General features: G+C 42.4%; 1 protein-coding gene across 13 annotated transcripts in view; it reads left to right on the top strand.

Moving 5' to 3' along the window:
• LOC130369631 (double-headed protease inhibitor, submandibular gland-like) overlaps window positions 1–20,080 on the top strand; it is a 99,789-nt gene that overhangs the window by 36,930 nt on the left and 42,779 nt on the right. For 4 of the 13 annotated variants that reach the window (XM_056575090.1, XM_056575092.1, XM_056575089.1 and 1 more), the window contains exons 3-4: window positions 10,052–10,278; window positions 19,697–19,765. The exons of 4 other annotated variants lie outside the window; for them this stretch is intronic. The gene's annotated coding sequence lies outside the window, so the exon portion shown is untranslated. The remainder of the gene's footprint in view (window positions 1–10,051; window positions 10,279–19,696; window positions 19,766–20,080) is intronic. 5 more of the 13 variants (XM_056575088.1, XM_056575095.1, XM_056575094.1 and 2 more) reach the window with 2 other exon arrangements.

The raw sequence follows: 20,080 nt of genomic DNA, 5'->3' as shown, positions 1-20,080 counted from the left end.
AACACTAGAAAACAAATTTAAAAAAAAAAATAATAATGTTTTTGTATCACTCCATTCTACATAATTTATATTTTTTGCTCTCTTGATGGAGTTTCATTAGGATTATTTTTTATTGTGGAATAAGTTGTTTTTAGTGGTATCATTTTGAGAAATATAACATTAACGGACTGGGTGTGGAGGGTGGGCCATGAACACAAAAGACACTATTTTCCACTATGATTTTTTGTTTTGCTCTGATCACCATGGATAATAAATAGAATGTTAATTTTACTCTACAGAACATTACATTTGCAACAAGGCTAATGAACGTTTAGTTGAAGCGTTACTGTCATAAAAATAAAAAAAATAAAAAACTTTTGACATGTTGCTCATATATGTCAAAAGTTGTTGATCGTACCAGGTCTCACTCCTTCGATACGAGTCTGGAAAGCTAGCGGCATTGTGCTCCACTTTCCGGCTGGATGGCAGATCCCTCCTTTTCTCTGCAAAGACTGAATGAACAAAAGTGCTTTTGAATGACAGGAACTGCTTTTGAAATGCTGCGTTTTTTTCATACTTGTCAGATATTGGTGTATTGAAATTCATTTCATGGAACTTGCTTAAAGGGGTTCTCCACTGGCCAGTGTGGAACTAAATGTTCCGAAAGCTGTTTTTGCACTCTTTGGGTTGACCACGCCCCCTCGTGATGTCATGGCCACACACCATCAATGCAAGTCTATGGGAGGGGGCGTGATGCCTGTCACGCCCCCTCCCTTAGACTTGCATTGAGGAGGTGTGGCCGTGACTTCACAAGGGGGGCGTGGCCGACCCACGCAGAGCAAAAACAGCGTTCAGAACATTTAGTTCCACACTGGCCAGTGGAGTACCCCTTTAATAGTTTAATCTGCTGTTTCTGTATCTTCTTGAATAGTGCCTCAACCACACACTGTTCAGCAGAAAATATCACAATGTCGTCAAGATCTGTATGTGAGCGCACACAAGAAGCGTTCGGCCAATCACAGAATCCACAGCAGATATGCTGAGGTGAAATATTAGTACAGCAATGAGCATTTTTATCTTTAGTATGGGAAACTGGCATGATGCAGTTACAAACCACAATGCAACTGTAAGGCAACCTGATCGTGTGGTTTCCCTTAAGGGGTTGTCCCACGATTGCATTTAAAAAAATATTGCTCCATTATGACATCGGAGAAACTGGCTCACAGGGACTGATAAGCTGGGACACACTGGATGTGGTATTGCCGGTACAGTGCTTTCTCTATGATAATAATTGTGTGCTAACACAGTAGTTTTCTTTCTAAGTACAGAGAAAGAAGATTATTGGCAGCAGTGTGATTTTTGCAGGAAGGTGGAGACTGTACTGTACACAGTAGCTAACACACTTTGAAACAAAGATCTTTCTGCTACCAATGATCTTCTTTCTCTACACCTAGAAAAGACAACTACTGTGTTAGACATATAGTGGTAGAATTATACATATGATGGTGTTTGTTTCTATATGACTTTTCTGTATGAGCACATTACGGTGAAAGGATGGTGCTGCTGTTAATGCCAACTAGTAAAGCCTGTCGAAACATTGTGGCCCAGATTTATCCATTGAAAAACTATTATTATTATTATTATTTTTTTTTTTTTTATCAACTGATGCCAGAAAGCTAAACAGATTTGTAAATTACTTCTATTTAAAAATCTTAACCCTTCTAGTACTTATGAGCTGCTGTATGCTCCTCAGGAAGTTCTTTTATTTTTAAATTTCTTTTCTGTCTGACCACAGTAGTCTCTGCTGACACCGCTGTCTGTCTCAGGAACTGTATAGAGCAGGTGCAAATCCCCATAGCAAACCTATCCTGCTCTTGACAGTTCCTGAGACAGACAGAGGTGTCAGCAGAGAACACTGTGGTCAGACAGAAAGGAAATTTAAAAAGAAAAGAACTTCCCGTGGAACATAAAGTAGCTGATCAATACTGTAAGGATTAAGATTTTTAAATAGAAGTAATTTGCAAATCTGTTTAACATTCTGGCACCAGTTCATAAAAAAAAAAAAAAAATGTTTTTCACCGGAGGACCCCTTTAACTGATAAATAAAATCTGAGTTGCTATTGAGTGCTCTGGGCAAAGCAGACATACTTTTGTCTTATTGTCCTATTGCTGTGGAAGAGGTAGATCCAGCATAAAACCCAGTCAGAATGGCTCTACATGTCTCATGGTAGGTATCACTAAATGGGCGGCACAGAAGAAGTAAAGTTACATTGGTGCTTGGAAAGATTGTGAACCTTTTGCATTTTTTTCTAAATTTTTGCATACATTTTTACCTAAAACTTTGTAAAGTTTTTCACACACTAAAAGTAAATAAAAATTTGGTCAACAATGTTAGAGTCAAAGAAGAGAGAAATCCAACACATGATGGAATTAAGGGACTCCTTCACTACGCTGGCATTTTCAATAAATAGGATGACAGTTGGGTGTGAATGGGCGACCTGTTTTTATTTACAGAAAAGGAATCTGTTCACAATTTATGATTGGGGATCATGGTAGGAATAATGGAGACTTCTGAGAACCCCACAAGAAGATTTGTTGATGCTCAGCAGTAGAGATGAGCGAACTTACAGTAAATTTGATTCATCACGAACTTCTCGGCTTGGCAGTTGCTGACTTTTCCTGCATAAATTAGTTCAGCTTTCAGGTACTCCGGTGGGCTGGAAAAGGTGGATACAGTCCTAGGAGACTCTTTCCTATGAATGTATCCACCTTTTCCAGCCCACCGGAGCACCTGAAGGCTGAAATAATTTACGCAGGATAAGGCATCAACTGCCGAGCCGAGAAGTCCGTGACGAATCAAATTTACTGTAAGTTCGCTCATCTCTACTCAGCAGGTTTGAAAAGGTTACAAAACCATCTCTAGAGTTTGGATGAAATACAAGAGCATTATTACCCTCCCCAGGAATAGTGGATGAAAAGATCACACCGAGAGCAAGGTGGGTAATAGTTTGTGAGGTCACAAAGAATCCAATGTAACTTGTAAGGAGCTAAAGATCCTTCTCATATTAGCTAATGTTAATGTTCATGAGTCCACCATCAGGAGGACAGAGAACAACAAGGTGTGCATGACAGCATTGTAGGGAGGAAGCCATTGTTTTCCAAAAAGGACATTGCTGCCTGTCCACAGTTTGCTAAAGATAACCTGGATGATGGCTATTAGAACAATGGTTCCTGGATGAATGAGACCTAAATAGTGTTTTTTGGTTTAACCCCTTCAGGACATTGGGGGAGATTTATCAAAACCTGTGGAGAGTCAAAGTTGCTGAGTTGCCCATAGCAACCAATCAGGTTCCTTCTCACATTCTTAACAAGGCCTATGAAAGATGAAAGAAGCAATCTGATTGGTTGCTTTGGGCAACTGGGCAACTTTGCCTCTCCACAGATTTTGATAAATCTCCCCCATTGTGTGTAAATGTATGCTTTAGTACTGCTCCTATTGTATGAAGCCCTGTAGTTGCGCAATCAAAACAAATCAAGGCTTTCCTAAAACAAGAAAACAATGTTTCCGCTAGCTTTGGGAGCTGGTTGGGACTGTTGCAACAAAATTGTGGGGTCCTGATCAGCTGAAAGGATGGGCAAAGGTGTCCCTGCCTGCCCCCAGCTCATCCGATCAGTGCTTCAATAGTGCAGGCAGCCTGCACTAATGGAGGGCTGATAAGATTGATCAACGCTGTTCTATAGGACAGCATTGTCCAGTTTCTGCAATCAAAAGATTGCATGTAATAGTCCCCTATGGAGACTGAAAAACAGAGTAGAATGTGAAAAAATAGTTACTAAATGGGAAAAATGCCCCTTCTCTAATAAAAGTTTGAATCACCTCCCTTTTACCATTTTTTAAAAATAAAATAATGAAACTGCACAGTCAATGGCGTAAAAATAAAAAAAATATCAAAAGTCCAGAATTGCTGATTCTTGGACATGAATCAAAATCAAATAAATCAAAAGTGACCAAAAAGTCCCATCAAAACAAAAATAGTATCAACGTAAATTTACAGATCATGGTTTTTATTAATTTTTTTAAGTAGTAAAATACAACAAAACCTATTTCAACTGAGTATCATTTTGAAGGGGTATTCCATGAAAAAAAAATAATAATAATTCATATCAACTGGCTCCCAAAAGTTAAACTCCTAAATTACTTCTATGAACAATCTAAATCCTACCAGTACTTATCAGCTGCTGAAGTTGAGCTGTTCTTTTCTGTCTGACAACAACAGTGCTCTCTGCTGACACCAAATGCAAATACCCATAGCAAACCTCTCCTGCTCTAGACAGTTCCTGAGCGGTGTCAGCAGTGAGCACTGTTGTCAGACAGAAAAGAACAACTTAAATTCAGCAGCTGATAAGTACTGGTAGGGTTAAGATTTTTTTTATAGAAGCAATTTACAAATCTGTTTAACTTTCGGGTGCCAGTTGATATGAATTATTATTTTTTTTTTCATGAAATACCCCTTAAATGATATGGACCTACAGAATAAAGTTAATGTTTCATCTTTATCAAAAGTGCACTGTGTAGAAACGGAAGCCTCTAAAATTTGCAAAATTGCCTTGGTTTTTATTTGCTCTACAAATGATATTATTATTATTATTATAATTCAGTTTTGTGGTGAAATGAGTGATGTTATTACAAAGCACAATTCATGGCTTAAAAAGCAAGCCCTCATATGGGTCTGCAGGTGGAAAATGTAAAGTGTTATGATTATTAGAAAGCAAGGAGGAAAAAACTGAAGTGCAAAAAAGAAAAGAAAAACTGATGTCCTTAAGGGGTTAAATGAGAAGTGTTCTGTTTGGAGAAAGGAAAACATTGCATTCCAGCATAAAAATCCCATACTATTTTTGAAACACAGTGGTAGTAGTATCATGGTTTGAGCCTGTTGTGTTGCATCTGAGCCAGGACGGCTTGGAATTATTGATGAAACAATGAATTCTAAAGATAAATGTCAAAAGATCTGTCTCTGCGCTAATTCTCAAAAGCATGTGGTCTTTCTTTGAGTCCAGAAGAATAAAGTTACAGTTCCTGACATGGATAAAGGTGTCAGCAGAGAGCACTGTGGTCAGACTGAAAATAACTATACAACTTCCTCTGGAGAATACAGCAGCTGATAAGTACTGGAAGGATTAAGATTTTGTAATAGAAGTAATTTATAAATCTGTTTTTAACTTTCTGCCACCATTTGATTAAAAAAAATCCACTAAAGTACTCCTTTAATTTGTTAAGGACGTAGGGCGTACCTGTACGCCCGGTCCCGGTGTTTAAAACGGGGTCACACCGTGAGCCCACATCACACCTGATAGTCGGGACCCTGGGCTAACAGTGCGTGGCACCGATCGTTGTGCCGCCCACTATTAACCCTTCAGACGCGGCGATCAAAGTTGACCGCCGCGTGTGAAAGTAAACGCTTCCCTGCAGCTCAGTTGGGCGATTTCCCGATCAGCTAGGACGCGAGCGGAGACCCCTGCTCCGTCGCATTCCAATCGGCGTTTGATTGCTCCAAGCCTGAACTACAGGCTTGAACAATCGAGCCCCTATCTCGCTGATCCATGCAAAGCTGTGGCTTTGCAGGGATCAGGGTAAAAGATCAGTGTGTGCAGTGCTATAGGTCCCTATGGGACCAATAACACTGCAAAAAAAAAGTGCAAAGAAAAAAAAGTTAACAAAGGTCATTTAACCCCTTCCCTAATAAAAGTTTGAATCACCCCCCTTTTCCCATAAAAAAAAAAACCTGTGTAAATAAAAATGAACATATGTGGTATCGCCGCATGCGGAAATGTCCGAACTATAAAAATATATTGTTAATTAAACCGCACGGTCAATTTCTTCCGCGCAAAAAATTCCAAAGTCCAACATAGCGTATTTTTGGTCACTTTTTATATCATGAAAAAATTAATAAAAAGCGATCAAAAAGTCCGATCAATACAAAAATGGTACCGATAGAAACTTCAAAACACTGCACAAAAAATGAGCCCTCATACCTTCCCGTACGCGGAAAAATTAAAAAGTTATAGGGGTTAGAATATGCAAATTTTTTACGTATAAATTTTCCTGCATGTAATTATGATTTTTTTTTCCGAAGTACGACAAAATCCAACCTATAAAAATAGGGTATCATTTTAACCGTATGGACCTACAGAATAAAGATTATTAGAAATGGAAGCCCCCAAAAGTTACAAAAGGACATTTTTTCTTCAATTTTGTCGCACAATGAATTTTTTTTTCCGTTTCGCTGTGGATTTTTTGGTAAAATGACTAATGTCACTGCAAAGTAGAATTGGTGGTGCAAAAAATAAGCCATAATATGGAATTTTATTTGCAAATTTGAAAGCGTTATGATTTTTAGAAGGTGATGAGGAAAAAATGAAAAAGCAAAAACGTAAAAACCCTGCGTCCTTAAGGGGTTAAAGCTGTTTTGTAGGAAGGAATGGTCTTTAAAAGCATAATTTATTTACAATTGGTTTTTGATATGTAATTAAATTAAAATGTCTTTCAATGGGGAAGTCAACATGGCCCAAGAACAAGCAGGAAATATCATAAAGTAAGCTTATTTACCAAGCTGGTAGCAAGGATCCAACCAGTTCCATGCCCCAGGCATTTACTAAGTAAAGACTAGAGAGACTTATGTAACCTTTCCTCAATGCATCTGGAATAACAAGTTGTATAACCTGGTTGTATGGGGTTATAGAAACATGGTTGCTCTCTTCTAAATACAGTGCATCTCTCGTTCAGATTGTGCCTGGTATTTTAGATCAGCTACATTATAGTGAATGGGACTTCGCTACAATCCATTAACAGCTGTGGTGTTGTTTTTGGAGGTGAGCAGCCATGTTTTTGTAATCCTGTACAGCCCTTTAAGCAGTGTTAAAAAAGGTAAATCATAGCTTATGAGGCCCAACCAAGTCTACTAGATGATGTGGATCTCTTGGGGGCGGTTATGTGTGTCTGGTAATATATTTCATTTGCTCATATGACTAATCCAAATACATTAGTTAGCAGATTCCAATTAAACAGCACAAAAATAGATCTTACACAGAATGTGGCTCATTTCACACTGTGTTAGGCAGTGTCCATTATTCATAAGAGCTGGCATAGGGCCGGTGCTTACGTTAAAAGGATCTATAGACTTAAATTACTAGATGATATCCTTTGACAAGTCCACACTATCAAGTAGTCATGAACCTGAGTCCTTGGCAAGACTCGTTCTTTTTATAATAAGGATGACAGAACCAGACTTAGCCTATAACATCGAGGCAGCACCAAGTTCACTCAGGCAATCCAGTCAGAGGACCTGGAGACCCAAAGGAACAGTGGGTTTTCTAAGTAAACATGTCTGTAGCAAAAAACAGATACACAATAGTGCAGCATAGAGGGATTTTCACAGACGCTCATCAGGATCACAATGTAGATAATAAGTAAATAATTTTTATTTTTCATCCAACACATTTCCTAGCTTCATTCATCAGGCATGAAATCCACAAACAAAATGAACATTCAAATACATACAGCAGAAGTGACACCATTAGAAAATAAAATAATAAAAAAATCTACATTCACTAATTTATGATCATATAAATTATTCCATAAAATAGATAAAATAAAAGATAAGATAAAAAAATACAATAAAAATTCTCAAGACCAACTTTATCACTATAAGAAGGTTTTTTCACTAACTTTTTTTAACCCTTCTGACACCAAAGTATTCAATCTAGACATCCTGTATGATTCCCTATTCATCAGCCTCGGGAAGCGATTCAAGCTATAGTCAGGAATTACAGTCAGAAAACAAGAAAAAGTGCTAAAGTGATGCACACCCAAGAAATATTCAATGTATGTAAAGACAAAAACGTAATAAGACTCACAAGTAAAAACACTTGAATGAGCCATATTACAAAACAAGAGTGGACTGAACAACGGTCACCTCCAGGACTCACATGTGTACATGATGAAATAATGATACACTCCCAATCGTCTGTCCTTCATTAAAAATATGTATGACATATCATTTACATAAGCATTTTAGGTACCAAAATAAGGTGCCAAGTAATGTGTAGAAAACATGTATAATTCTGTTATGTAATGATAAAATTACATAATTAACAGTTGTGTGGAAAACCAATGTAAAGTACAAAAAATAAAGGCTGTAAAGTGTAAAACCAAAGGTGAGTTGGTAATGCTAAGTGTGAATTGCGCTTACCACATGAAGTTGTACTCCAACCAAGTACAACAATGGAACAGGGCGTATCATCAAAGGGTCTCTGCAGCTTTGTCCCGCTGAAATAAAATCACGATAAAAACAAGCAATCTCCAGGTAGCAGAGCGGGATCAATGGAAGCGCTGAGACCAGATAAGTTTAAAGGATTTATTTCCCATAATGCAACGCGTTTCACGGTCACCAGCTTCCTCAGGCATGCCTGAGGAAGCGGGGGACCGTGAAACGCGTTGCACTATGGGAAATAAATCCTTTTAACTTCTTATCTGGTCTCAGCGCTTCCTTTGATCCCGCTCTGCTACCTGGAGATTGCTTGTTTTTATCGTGATATAAAAATATTGACACGTGTCCATCTGACTCCCCGTGCATTCTGTCACTTCATGGGAGTTCCTCACGGGTGAATAGGTGTAAGATAGCCTTTATTTTATATATACAGTATATATATAAGGTAAGTAGTCATAGTGGATGCAAGGTAGAGCTAAGAGTTCCCTGGATGCTTCGCTCGTACATACATTTTGATATTAATAAAACAGCACCCTCCTGCCATGTAGAGGGTGCCCTATCATAAATAGCAAAACAAGAAAAGAGAAATAGAAACACAGCCGAACATCCATAATTTGTATTTTGATCTACTTTCTTTTCAGCATAAATTCAAAAACTAACAGGTTGTTAGTATACATTTTGATCAGAAAGTACAAGCCCACTTGCCACATCAAGACCACCTATTCAGAGTGGGTCCCTAACCTAATAACTTATCAAATACCCCCTAGAGGATCTACTGGCACTTAATTATCAAACAACAACCTTGGGGATATATGTCCCCTCGGGGAAACCCTGAATAGAGACCTTCTATGGTCTAAAACTTAACTTTTAATCAATTTCAAAATAATAATTTATATGCTCAAATTTACCTTGTAAATCCTTGTATCTATTCTTGCTACTAATTAGCCTTTATCCTAGAAGGTACTATATGACTTATTAGTCTGACATGAATAATCCTTATCTTTGGTGTACATTTCCAGACTAATAAATACTACTGACGGTCTATCTATTAGTATTCCGTACATACAGTGTATTTTATATAGTCATATTGTATCTATTAGGAATTATTAGTTTTGTCCATTTCATGTATATAATATAGTTCTATTATTAACATCATTTAACTGGTGGAATTTTTCTCTAATGGTTCTTTTCCATAGTTATGAGCCTTAGTTATTGTGCACATGAAATATGTTCCCGTTAGTTGTGAAGTAATGTGAACTTATAAATTATTACACTATCATATGGATCCTGACCTTTATATATATAATGAACGAAAGGCAACCGCACTACCATAAGATGCAAAAAAGGTTAGGTCTTTATTCACACAAGCGTGAAGGTGGCGACGTTTCGGCTAGCTCACCTAGCCATTATCAGCTTATCGGCTTGATAATGGCTAGGTGAGCTAGCCGAAACGTCGCCACCTTCACGCTTGTGTGAATAAAGACCTAACCTTTTTTGCATCTTATGGGAGTGCGGTTGCCTTTCGTTCATTACTTGGGGAGATTCGTGACCGGGATCTGTAGCAACTGAACGCACCCTAACATCATTGCACCTTCCCTGTGAGTGCTGCTCTCTTAGACTTTTTTTAAATATTTATTTATATATATATATATATATATATATATATATATATATATATATATTTTTTTTTTTATAGTGATCTTTATACATATACATTTTAAATTTTTGTATATTTTATATAGAGGAATTAATTACTATTTAGCTACCATTTTTTATGTTGTTGTGTTTTTATGTATTTTGTCTAGCATAAGGAGTTGAGCAACTCTTCACTCCAACCCGCAGGCTAGATGTGCCACCATCCGGGAGGAAGTGACGGCGGCATGCGCTAGAGCCGCGCGCTCCGGGGCTCCGGCCCCGCCCCCTGAGCCCTCGGGACGGACGTGGAGCGGATGCCTTGGAAGTGGAAGAAACTGAGGATGGGCAGTCTGTGCCCCCTATGGGAACCCAAATGTTGGAGGAGATCTTGGGAGGGGTAAAAAAAATCTAATTGTGCAATTGAGGAGATAAATAAACAACTGGGTGTGGTATCTACCGAGGTATCTCTGATAAGACACGATATGACTAAAATGAGAGATAGGATTTCCAGACTGGAGGAAGAAGCCCCTAAAACAGAAAATAGGATTAAGGTTTTGGAGGAGGAGGTTAATGATTTGAAAAAGGAGAAGATATCCATTAAAGATAAGCTCACTGACCTTGAAGATAGATCTAGACGTTGTAATATAAGGATGGTGGGGTTTCCTGGAGGGGGACTCTGCTATACAGTTTCTCAGTGGATGGCTGAAGGACGTGATAGGGGAAGGGCATCTTACCCCAATGTTTGGGATTGAACGAGCTCATCGGGTACCAAGGCGGATACCCCCTCCGGGGGGTCCCCCTAGGACAATCCTAATTAAGTTATATACCTCCCAGGATAGGGACACTATCCTTAGGAGGGCAAGAGAGGTCAGGGGGGAGGGATGGCATGGAAAGAGGGGTTCTCTCTTTTTTTTTTTTTTCGTTTCTTAGGTTAATATGTCTATGCTTAAATTGTTAGTCTGGAACGTGCGAGGCATGTCGGATAGAATTAAAAAGTGTGCAATCTTTGATTATATTCGGAGGTGCCTTCCTGCGATCATATGTTTAGTCGAGACCCATAGGTCAAGAGATGAGCAGATACTACCAAGGAAGTGGGCCAAAGAAGAATACCATTCCAGACTCTCTTCTTACTCCGTGGGAGTATCAGTATATGTCCATAGGAAGGTACCATTCGAAACTAAAAATGCAAAGGTAGACAAGTATGGTCGATACGTATTTCTCTATGGAATATGGGAAAATAGGGCCGTTATCTTGGCTTTTGTTTATATTCCTCCACCTTTTAGAGTGGATGTTCTGAGGGACCTCGTGAGTTATAGCGAAAGTAAGACACATGCGGCATTATGGATAGTTGGAGACTTGAATAATGTAATGGACCCTAGTATGGACAGATACAAATTAGGTAGGAATGTAGGGGGGAATGAAACAGCATGGGCGAGATACTGTGGAGAGATGAATTGGGTTGATGGGTGGCGGAAATTAAACTCAGGAGTAAGACAGTACTCATGCTTTAGTACCTCATATAACACTGCTTCCCGAATTGACTTATGCCTTTGTGATAAGAATGCGATGACCTGGACCAGTAGGGTGCAGTATAAAGCTAAAACCCTATCGGACCATTGCCCAGTGGTGGTGGAAGTTGGAGGTAAGGCAATGGGTGGGAAAAGGTTGGGCTTTCGGCTCAACCCCCACTGGATAGAATTAGTGGGAGACCAGGACTGGTTTAGACAGGAAATAGAGGCATTCTGGGAGATTAATCATAAGTCCGCAAACCCTCAGGTAGTATGGGATACCATGAAGGCATATTTGAGGGGCCTATATATAGGGCGAATTAATAAAAAGAAAAAGGAATTTTCACAGGAAGAATCAACATTGAATAGTAAAGTGGCAACATTAGAAGCAGGGATAAAAGAGGACAGTGGGGGTGAACGGCTGTTAGAATTGAAGGCAGCTCAAGAGGAATATAAAGAATATCTACTTAAAAAGGCACAAAATAAACTATTCTTTAGTGGGCAATTTAACTTTTTTGAGAAAGGGAAACCAAATAAGACATTGTCAAGATTACTTAAAAATCAAGGTGAGGAATGTGGTATTATGGCTCTGAGGAGGGAGGATGGCAGCATAACCACAGAAAGAGAAGAAATAGCCCAAATGGTTAGCTCTTTTTTTCTCCAATCTCTATATAAGTAGCAATATTAATAGGGCTGACGTAGTGGAATTTTTGAGGGGAATTAATATTCCAAGTCTGACAGAGGATGTCAGGGATTCCTTGGATGACCCAATCTCCCTCCAGGAGCTGGAGGAAGCATTGGCATCAATTCAAGGGAATACATCCCCCGGGTCCGATGGCATTCCATTCCAGATATATAGGATATACTCAACCCTGCTACTTCCAAAACTGCTGATTCATTAATGAATCCTGGAGGGGGTTCTCCCTAAATCAATGTGTGAGGCTAATATTAGACTCATTAGGAAAAAAGATAAAGACCCCTTGGATTTGGGTTCATATCGTCCTATCTCCTTGCTTAATACGGATATAAAGATAATAGCGAAAGTATTGGCAAGGAGATTAGATAAAGTGGTGGAGGTAGTGGTGGGCAATGACCAGGGAGGATTTAGGTCAGGAAGAACGGTCCACGACAATATCCACCAGTTGTATGAGGCAATCCAGAGTGGATCCCGGGGCCCCCGCTCCATTCTGTCACTGGACGCTACTAAAGCTTTTGACAGGGTGGAGTGGGGATACCTCTGGGAAGTTTTGAAGAGGGTGGGGGTGGGCCCGAGATTCTTGAGTTATATCCAGTTATTGTATACTGTTACGCCGAGCGCTCCGGGTCCCCGCTCCTCCCCGGAGCGCTCGCAGCGTTCTCTCATTCGCAGCGCCCCGGTCAGACCTGCTGACCGGGTGCGCTGCGATATTACTCCCAGCCGGGATGCGATTCGCGATGCGGGACGCGCCCGCTCGCGATGCGCATCTCGGCTCCCGTACCTGACCTGTTCCCCGTCTGTGTTGTCCCGGCGCGCGCGGCCCCGCTCCTTAGGGCGCGCGCGCGCCGGGTCTCTGCCATTTAAAGGGCCGCTGCGCCACTGATTGGTGTAGCAGGCCTAATCAGTATTCTCACCTGTGCACTCCCTACTTATACCTCACTTCCCCTGCACTCCCTCGCCGGATCTTGTTGCCATTGTGCCAGTGAAAGCGTTTCCTTGTGTGTTCCTAGCCTGTGTTCCAGACCTCCTGCCGTTGCCCCTGACTACGATCCTTGCTGCCTGCCCTGACCTTCTGCTACGTCTGACCTTGCTCTTGTCTACTCCCTTGTACCGCGCCTATCTTCAGCAGTCAGAGAGGTTGAGCCGTTGCTGGTGGATACGACCTGGTTGCTACCGCCGCTGCAAGACCATCCCGCTTTGCGGCGGGCTCTGGTGAATACCAGTAGCAACTTAGAACCGGTCCACCAACACGGTCCACGCCAATCCCTCTCTGGCACAGAGGATCCACCTCCAGCCAGCCGAATCGTGACAGTAGATCCGGCCATGGATCCCGCTGAAGTCCCACTGCCAGTTGTCGCCGACCTCACCACGGTGGTCGCCCAGCAGTCGCAACAGATAGCGCAACAAGGTCACCAGCTGTCTCAACTGACCGTGATGCTACAGCAGCTATTACCACAGCTCCAGCAACAATCGCCTCCGCCAGCTCCTGCACCTCCTCCGCAGCGAGTGGCCGCTTCCGGCTTACGATTATCCTTGCCGGATAAATTTGATGGGGACTCTAAGTTTTGCCGTGGCTTTCTTTCGCAATGTTCCCTGCACTTGGAGATGATGTCGGACCAGTTTCCAACTGAAAGGTCTAAGGTGGCTTTCGTAGTCAGCCTTCTGTCTGGGAAAGCTCTGTCATGGGCCACACCGCTCTGGGACCGCAATGACCCTGTCACTGCCTCTGTACACTCCTTCACGGAGATCCGAAGTGTCTTTGAGGAACCTGTCCGAGCCTCTTCTGCTGAGACTGCCCTGCTGAACCTGGTCCAGGGTAATTCTTCTGTTGGCGAGTACGCCATCCAATTCCGTACTCTTGCCTCCGAATAATCCTGGAATAATGAGGCCCTCTGCGCGACCTTTAAAAAAGGCCTATCCAGCAACATTAAAGATGTGCTGGCCGCACGAGAAATTCCTGCTAACCTGAACTTATTCATCTTGCCACCCGCATTGACATGCGTTTTTCCGAAAGGCGTCAGGAGCTCCGCCAGGATATGGACTTTGTTCGCACGAGGCGGTTTCTCTCCCCGGCTCCTCTCTCCTCTGGTCCTCTGCAATCCGTTCCTGTGCCTCCCGCCGTGGAGGCTATGCAAGTTGACCGGTCTCGCTTGACACCTCAAGAGAGGACACGACGCCGCATGGAGAACCTATGCCTGTACTGTGCCGGTACCGAACACTTCTTGAAAGATTGTCCTATCCGTCCTCCCCGCCTGGAAAGACGTATGCTGACTCCGCACAAAGATGAGACAGTTCTTGATGTCTACTCTGCTTCTCCACGCCTTACTGTGCCTGTGCGGATATCTTCCTCTACCTTCTCCTTCTCTGCTACGGCCTTCTTGGATTCCGGATCTGCAGGAAATTTTATTTTGGCCTCTCTCATCAACAGGTTCAACATCCCGGTGACCAGTCTCGCCAGACCCCTCTACATCAATTCTGTTAACAATGAAAGATTGGACTGTACCGTGCGTTACCGCACGGAACCTCTCCTAATGTGCATCGGACCTCATCACGAAAAAATCGAATTTTTGGTCCTCTCCAACTGCACTTCTGAAATTCTTCTTGGATTACCGTGGCTTCAACGCCATTCCCCAACCCTTGATTGGTCCACAGGAGAAATCAAGAACTGGGGTACTTCTTGTCACAAGGACTGTCTTAAATCGGTTCCCAGTACTCCTTGCCGTGACCCTGTGGTTCCCCCTGTATCCGGTCTTCCTAAGGCTTATATGGACTATTCTGACGTTTTTTGCAAAAAGCAAGCTGAGACTTTGCCTCCTCACAGGCCTTATGACTGTCCTATTGACCTCCTCCCGGGTACTACCCCACCCCGGGGCAGAATCTATCCTCTGTCTGCTCCAGAGACTCTTGCCATGTCGGAGTACATCCAGGAGAATTTAAAAAAGGGGTTTATCCGCAAGTCCTCCTCTCCTGCCGGAGCTGGATTTTTTTTTGTGTCCAAAAAAGATGGCTCCCTACGTCCTTGTATTGATTACCGCGGACTTAATAAAATCACGGTAAAAAAACGCTACCCTCGCCAGGCTAGGTGGTCGTTGTTCTTTGCCCGTTTTAACTTTGAAATCCATTTTCGCCCTGCTGACAAGAACATTAGGGCCGATGCCCTCTCTCGTTCTTCTGATGCCTCTGAAGTAGAGGTCTCTCCGCAACACATCATTCCTCCGGACTGTCTGATCTCCACTTCTCCAGCTTCCATCAGGCAAACTCCTCCAGGGAAGACCTTCGTTTCTCCACGCCAGCGTCTCGGGATTCTCAAATGGGGACACTCCTCCCACCTCGCAGGCCATGTGGGCATCAAAAAATCCTTGCAACTCATCTCTCGATTTTATTGGTGGCCGACTCTGGAGACTGATGTTATTGATTTTGTGCGGGCCTGTACTGTCTGTGCCCGGGATAAGACTCCTCGCCAGAAGCCTGCTGGTCTCCTTCATCCTCTGCCTGTTCCTGAACAGCCTTGGTCACAGATTGGTATGGACTTTATTACGGACTTGCCCTCATCCCGTGGCAACACAGTTGTTTGGGTGGTCGTTGATCGATTTTCCAAGATGGCACATTTTATTCCTCTTCCTGGTCTTCCTTCAGCGCCTCAGTTGGCAAAGCAATTTTTTGTACACATTTTTCGCCTTCACGGTTTGCCCACGCATATCGTCTCAGATAGAGGCGTCCAATTCGTGTCTAAATTCTGGAGGGCCCTCTGTAAACAGCTCAAGATCAAATTAAACTTCTCTTCTTCTTATCATCCCCAATCCAATGGGCAAGTAGAAAGAGTTAATCAGGTCCTGGGTGACTATTTACGGCATTTTGTTTCCTCCCGCCAGGATGACTGGGCAGATCTTCTACCATGGGCCGAATTCTCATACAACTTCAGAGTCTCCGAATCTTCTGCTAAATCCCCATTTTTCGTGGTGTACGGCCGTCACCCTCTTCCTCCCCTCCCTACTCCCTTGCCCTCTGGTTTGCCCGCTGTGGATGAAGTGACTCGTGATCTTTCCACCATATGGAAAGAGACCCAAAATTCTCTTTTACAGGTTTCATCCCGGATGAAAAGATTTGCTGATAAAAAAAAGAACTCCCCCCATTTTTGCTCCCGGAGACAAGGTATGGCTCTCCGCTAAATATGTCCGCTTTCGTGTCCCCAGTTATAAACTGGGACCACGCTATCTTGGTCCTTTCAAAATCAAGTGCCAGATAAACCCTGTCTCTTACAAACTCCTTCTTCCTCCTTCTCTCCGTATTCCCAATGCCTTCCATGTCTCTCTCCTTAAACCACTCATCCTTAACCGCTTCTCTCCCAAAGTTGTTTCTCCCACTCCAGTTTCCGGATCTTCTGACGTCTTTTCTGTGAAGGAGATTCTAGCATCCAAGACGGTCAGAGGTAAAAGATTCTTCTTGGTCGACTGGGAGAATTGCAGCCCTGAGGAGAGATCCTGGGAACCTGAGGACAACATCCTGGACAAAAGTCTTATCCTCAGGTTCTCAAGCTCCAAAAAGAGGGGGAGACCCAAGGGGGGGGGGGTACTGTTACGCCGAGCGCTCTGGGTCCCCGCTCCTCCCCGGAGCGCTCGCAGCGTTCTCTCATTCGCAGCGCCCCGGTCAGACCTGCTGACCGGGTGCGCTGCGATATTACTCCCAGCCGGGATGCGATTCGCGATGCGGGACGCGCCCGCTCGCGATGCGCATCTCGGCTCTCGTACCTGACCCGTTCCCCGTCTGTGTTGTCCCGGCGCGCGCGGCCCCGCTCCTTAGGGCGCGCGCGCGCCGGGTCTCTGCCATTTAAAGGGCCGCTGCGCCACTGATTGGCGCAGCAGGCCTAATCAGTATTCTCACCTGTGCACTCCCTACTTATACCTCACTTCCCCTGCACTCCCTCGCCGGATCTTGTTGCCATTGTGCCAGTGAAAGCGTTTCCTTGTGTGTTCCTAGCCTGTGTTCCAGACCTCCTGCCGTTGCCCCTGACTACGATCCTTGCTGCCTGCCCTGACCTTCTGCTACGTCCGACCTTGCTCTTGTCTACTCCCTTGTACCGCGCCTATCTTCAGCAGTCAGAGAGGTTGAGCCGTTGCTGGTGGATACGACCTGGTTGCTACCGCCGCTGCAAGACCATCCCGCTTTGCGGCGGGCTCTGGTGAATACCAGTAGCAACTTAGAACCGGTCCACCAACACGGTCCACGCCAATCCCTCTCTGGCACAGAGGATCCACCTCCAGCCAGCCGAATCGTGACATATACTAACCCTGAGGCGAGTGTAGTGGTGGGTGGAATTCCCTCCTACCCATTCAAACTAAGTAGAGGAACAAGGCAGGGCTGCCCCCTCTCACCCTCTTTATTTTTAATTTATATTGAACCCCTAGCGGCTTGGATAAGAGATAACAATGTCTATGAGGGATTTGGAGTAATTGGAGAGATGAGTAAGATCTTATTATTTGCAGATGATATCCTCATTTTTGTAACTAACCCACAAGAAAAAATACATCGTATCATTAAGCTGTTCAAGGCATTTGCCCCTCTATCTGGGTTGGAGATAAACTGGAGTAAATCTACTATGCTCCCCCTGGATGAAGATATGGGGGAGATGGTGGGAAGACTATCCGTGCTAAAAAAAAAAGAATGTTTCCCCTATCTGGGAGTAAAAATAGCAGCCACAAATGATAGGTTTGTGATTAACAATATACGGCCCCTATTAAATAGTCTAGCGAAGAGAGTAGAAGAATGGATTAAAATGCCTTTCTCTATGTCAGAAAGGATGGCGATAGTAAAAATGGTGGTCCTCCCACAGATCCTTTTCTTTCTTAGTGCCTCGCCAATGTGGATCGGGAAGTGCTGGTTCCGGAAGATAGAAGTGATACTGGGTAGATTGTTATGGGGAGAAAAAGGGTTCGTCTGAAGTACAGATATTTTATGGCCCCTGGAGATAGGGGGGATTGGACCTGCCCAACTTTCTTGTTTATTACTTGGTCGCGCAGTTGGTATGAGTCGTGAATTGGAGGAATTCTAGATATCTGGAGAAGATTGTAGTAGATAAGGAGAAAGAGAACATATATGAGGTGTTGGAATTAGATGATTATGAGGAGAGCGGTTCAAATAACACGATGCTATTGCATAAATATAGAAAAGTATGGGAAAGATTAAAGGAAGAATTACATATAGAAAATAGTTTTGGGTTCACACCCTTATGGGGTAACAACAAATTTAAAGAATTGGTGGATTGTGAGTGAACTTTTTGGGATAGTAAGGGTATAAAACGATTGGAACAAATATTTGATAGAGGACAACTTTTTTCATTTGAGCACATAAAAAGGGGGTATGACATTAGTGATAATGATTGGCTGTACTATTGGCAAGTTAGTCATGCAGTCCATAACACGATAGATAAGGAGGTATATGTAGCACAGAAACACAATTTGATAGAAGCACTAACCCAAATAGAGCACTTTAAAAAAAAAAGGAATATCAATTTTGTATAAGAAATTAAATAAGATTATTGGAGTAAGGGGGACCGATAGAATTAAAGAAAAATGGTCCGGGATAGTGGGTACTGTGTCTGAGGATGAGTGGGACATTATGGCCCAAAATATAAGTAAGGTTTCTCGTAATATGGAACATAAAATCACACAATTTAAGATACTACACAGGACCCACTATTCCGCGCTTCATTTATATAGGATAGGGGTGAAAATTACGTCACAGTGTGTTAAATGTGGTTTGGAAGAAGCGGATTATCTACATAGCTTCTGGTCGTGTGAGAAGATATCTGTTTTCTGGGAATCTGTAATAAAAGAGGTAGAAATCCCTGTGAAGGTACCTCATACGATAGAATTTATACTGCTGGGAGCTATTGGTAAGATGGGCAAATTTGAGTGCCTGCTACATCGGATTTTGTTCTTCGCCAGACTGACCATATTAAGGAATTGGATATCCCCTAAAGAATTGCAGATAGAGGAGTGGAAGGAAGGTTTAAAAATCATGAAAAATAAGGAGTTTAGATGGATGAGGAGTAAGAAGGGTCAAAGAGAATGTAGAAAAATTTGGAATGTATGGTAGACTTAAACATTAACAATTACTTACAATTTAAATTTATTTATTTTTTTCTTCCTTTTTCCTTTTCTCGATGCCAGTGGGTGGGGTGGGGGTGGGATGGGGGAGGGTGTTAATAATGACTAGGTATACTTCTCAGATGTAAACAAGCATGGCTATTTGGCCTTTTTGTCTTTTCTTGATTGGTGACGTTGTTATATCTGAATTGTACAATGTATTTTTGTAAACTTTTGTTATTAAAATAAAAACATATATTTAAAAAAAAAAAAAAAAAAGATGTGCCACCATCCACCATCACATGTGGCCGGACACATCAACAGCCAGATCTCCATATTCTTCATTTTTGATATAAACTTACATTTTGTGCAATGTCCACATGAGTAGGATCCTTTTGATATTTTACTCAACCAGTTAGTGGTAGTGTCCAATTTGTCTGAAAAATGACTATGGACCAAAAGGTCCCGTAGGTTCTTACCCCTTCGATACGTCAGTGCTGGTCTGATACTTAGTCTTTCTTTTAGGTCCTCGTCTGACAAGAGTATGTGCCAGTGTGTCTTCATGATTTGATATACCTTCTCTGAACACGCATCGTAAGTTCCAATGCATCTTATCGGTTCTTTTCTCTCATTTAAGTTCTCTCTTCTCTTGTCTCTCAACAGTTCTGATCTTTCAGTTCTTTTGGCTCTATTGTATGCTTTCCTCATATGTTTAGAGGGATATCCTCTTTGTTTAAATTTCCTGAATAAATTCTGACTTTCTATCTCAAAATTCTCCTCCTCAGAGCAATTTCTCCTCGCTCTGAGGTACTGGCCTACAGGTATATTACTTCTCAGTGATGTTGGATGCCAACTTTGCCATTGTAGCAGGCTATTAGTGGCCGTAGGTTTCCTGTAGATATTGGTCTG

Source organism: Hyla sarda, chromosome 4 (genome assembly GCF_029499605.1).
Source record: "Hyla sarda isolate aHylSar1 chromosome 4, aHylSar1.hap1, whole genome shotgun sequence".
NCBI lineage: Eukaryota > Metazoa > Chordata > Amphibia > Anura > Hylidae > Hyla > Hyla sarda.
Note: the sequence above shows the minus strand (reverse complement) of the source record. Positions and strands in the feature narration are given on the sequence as shown.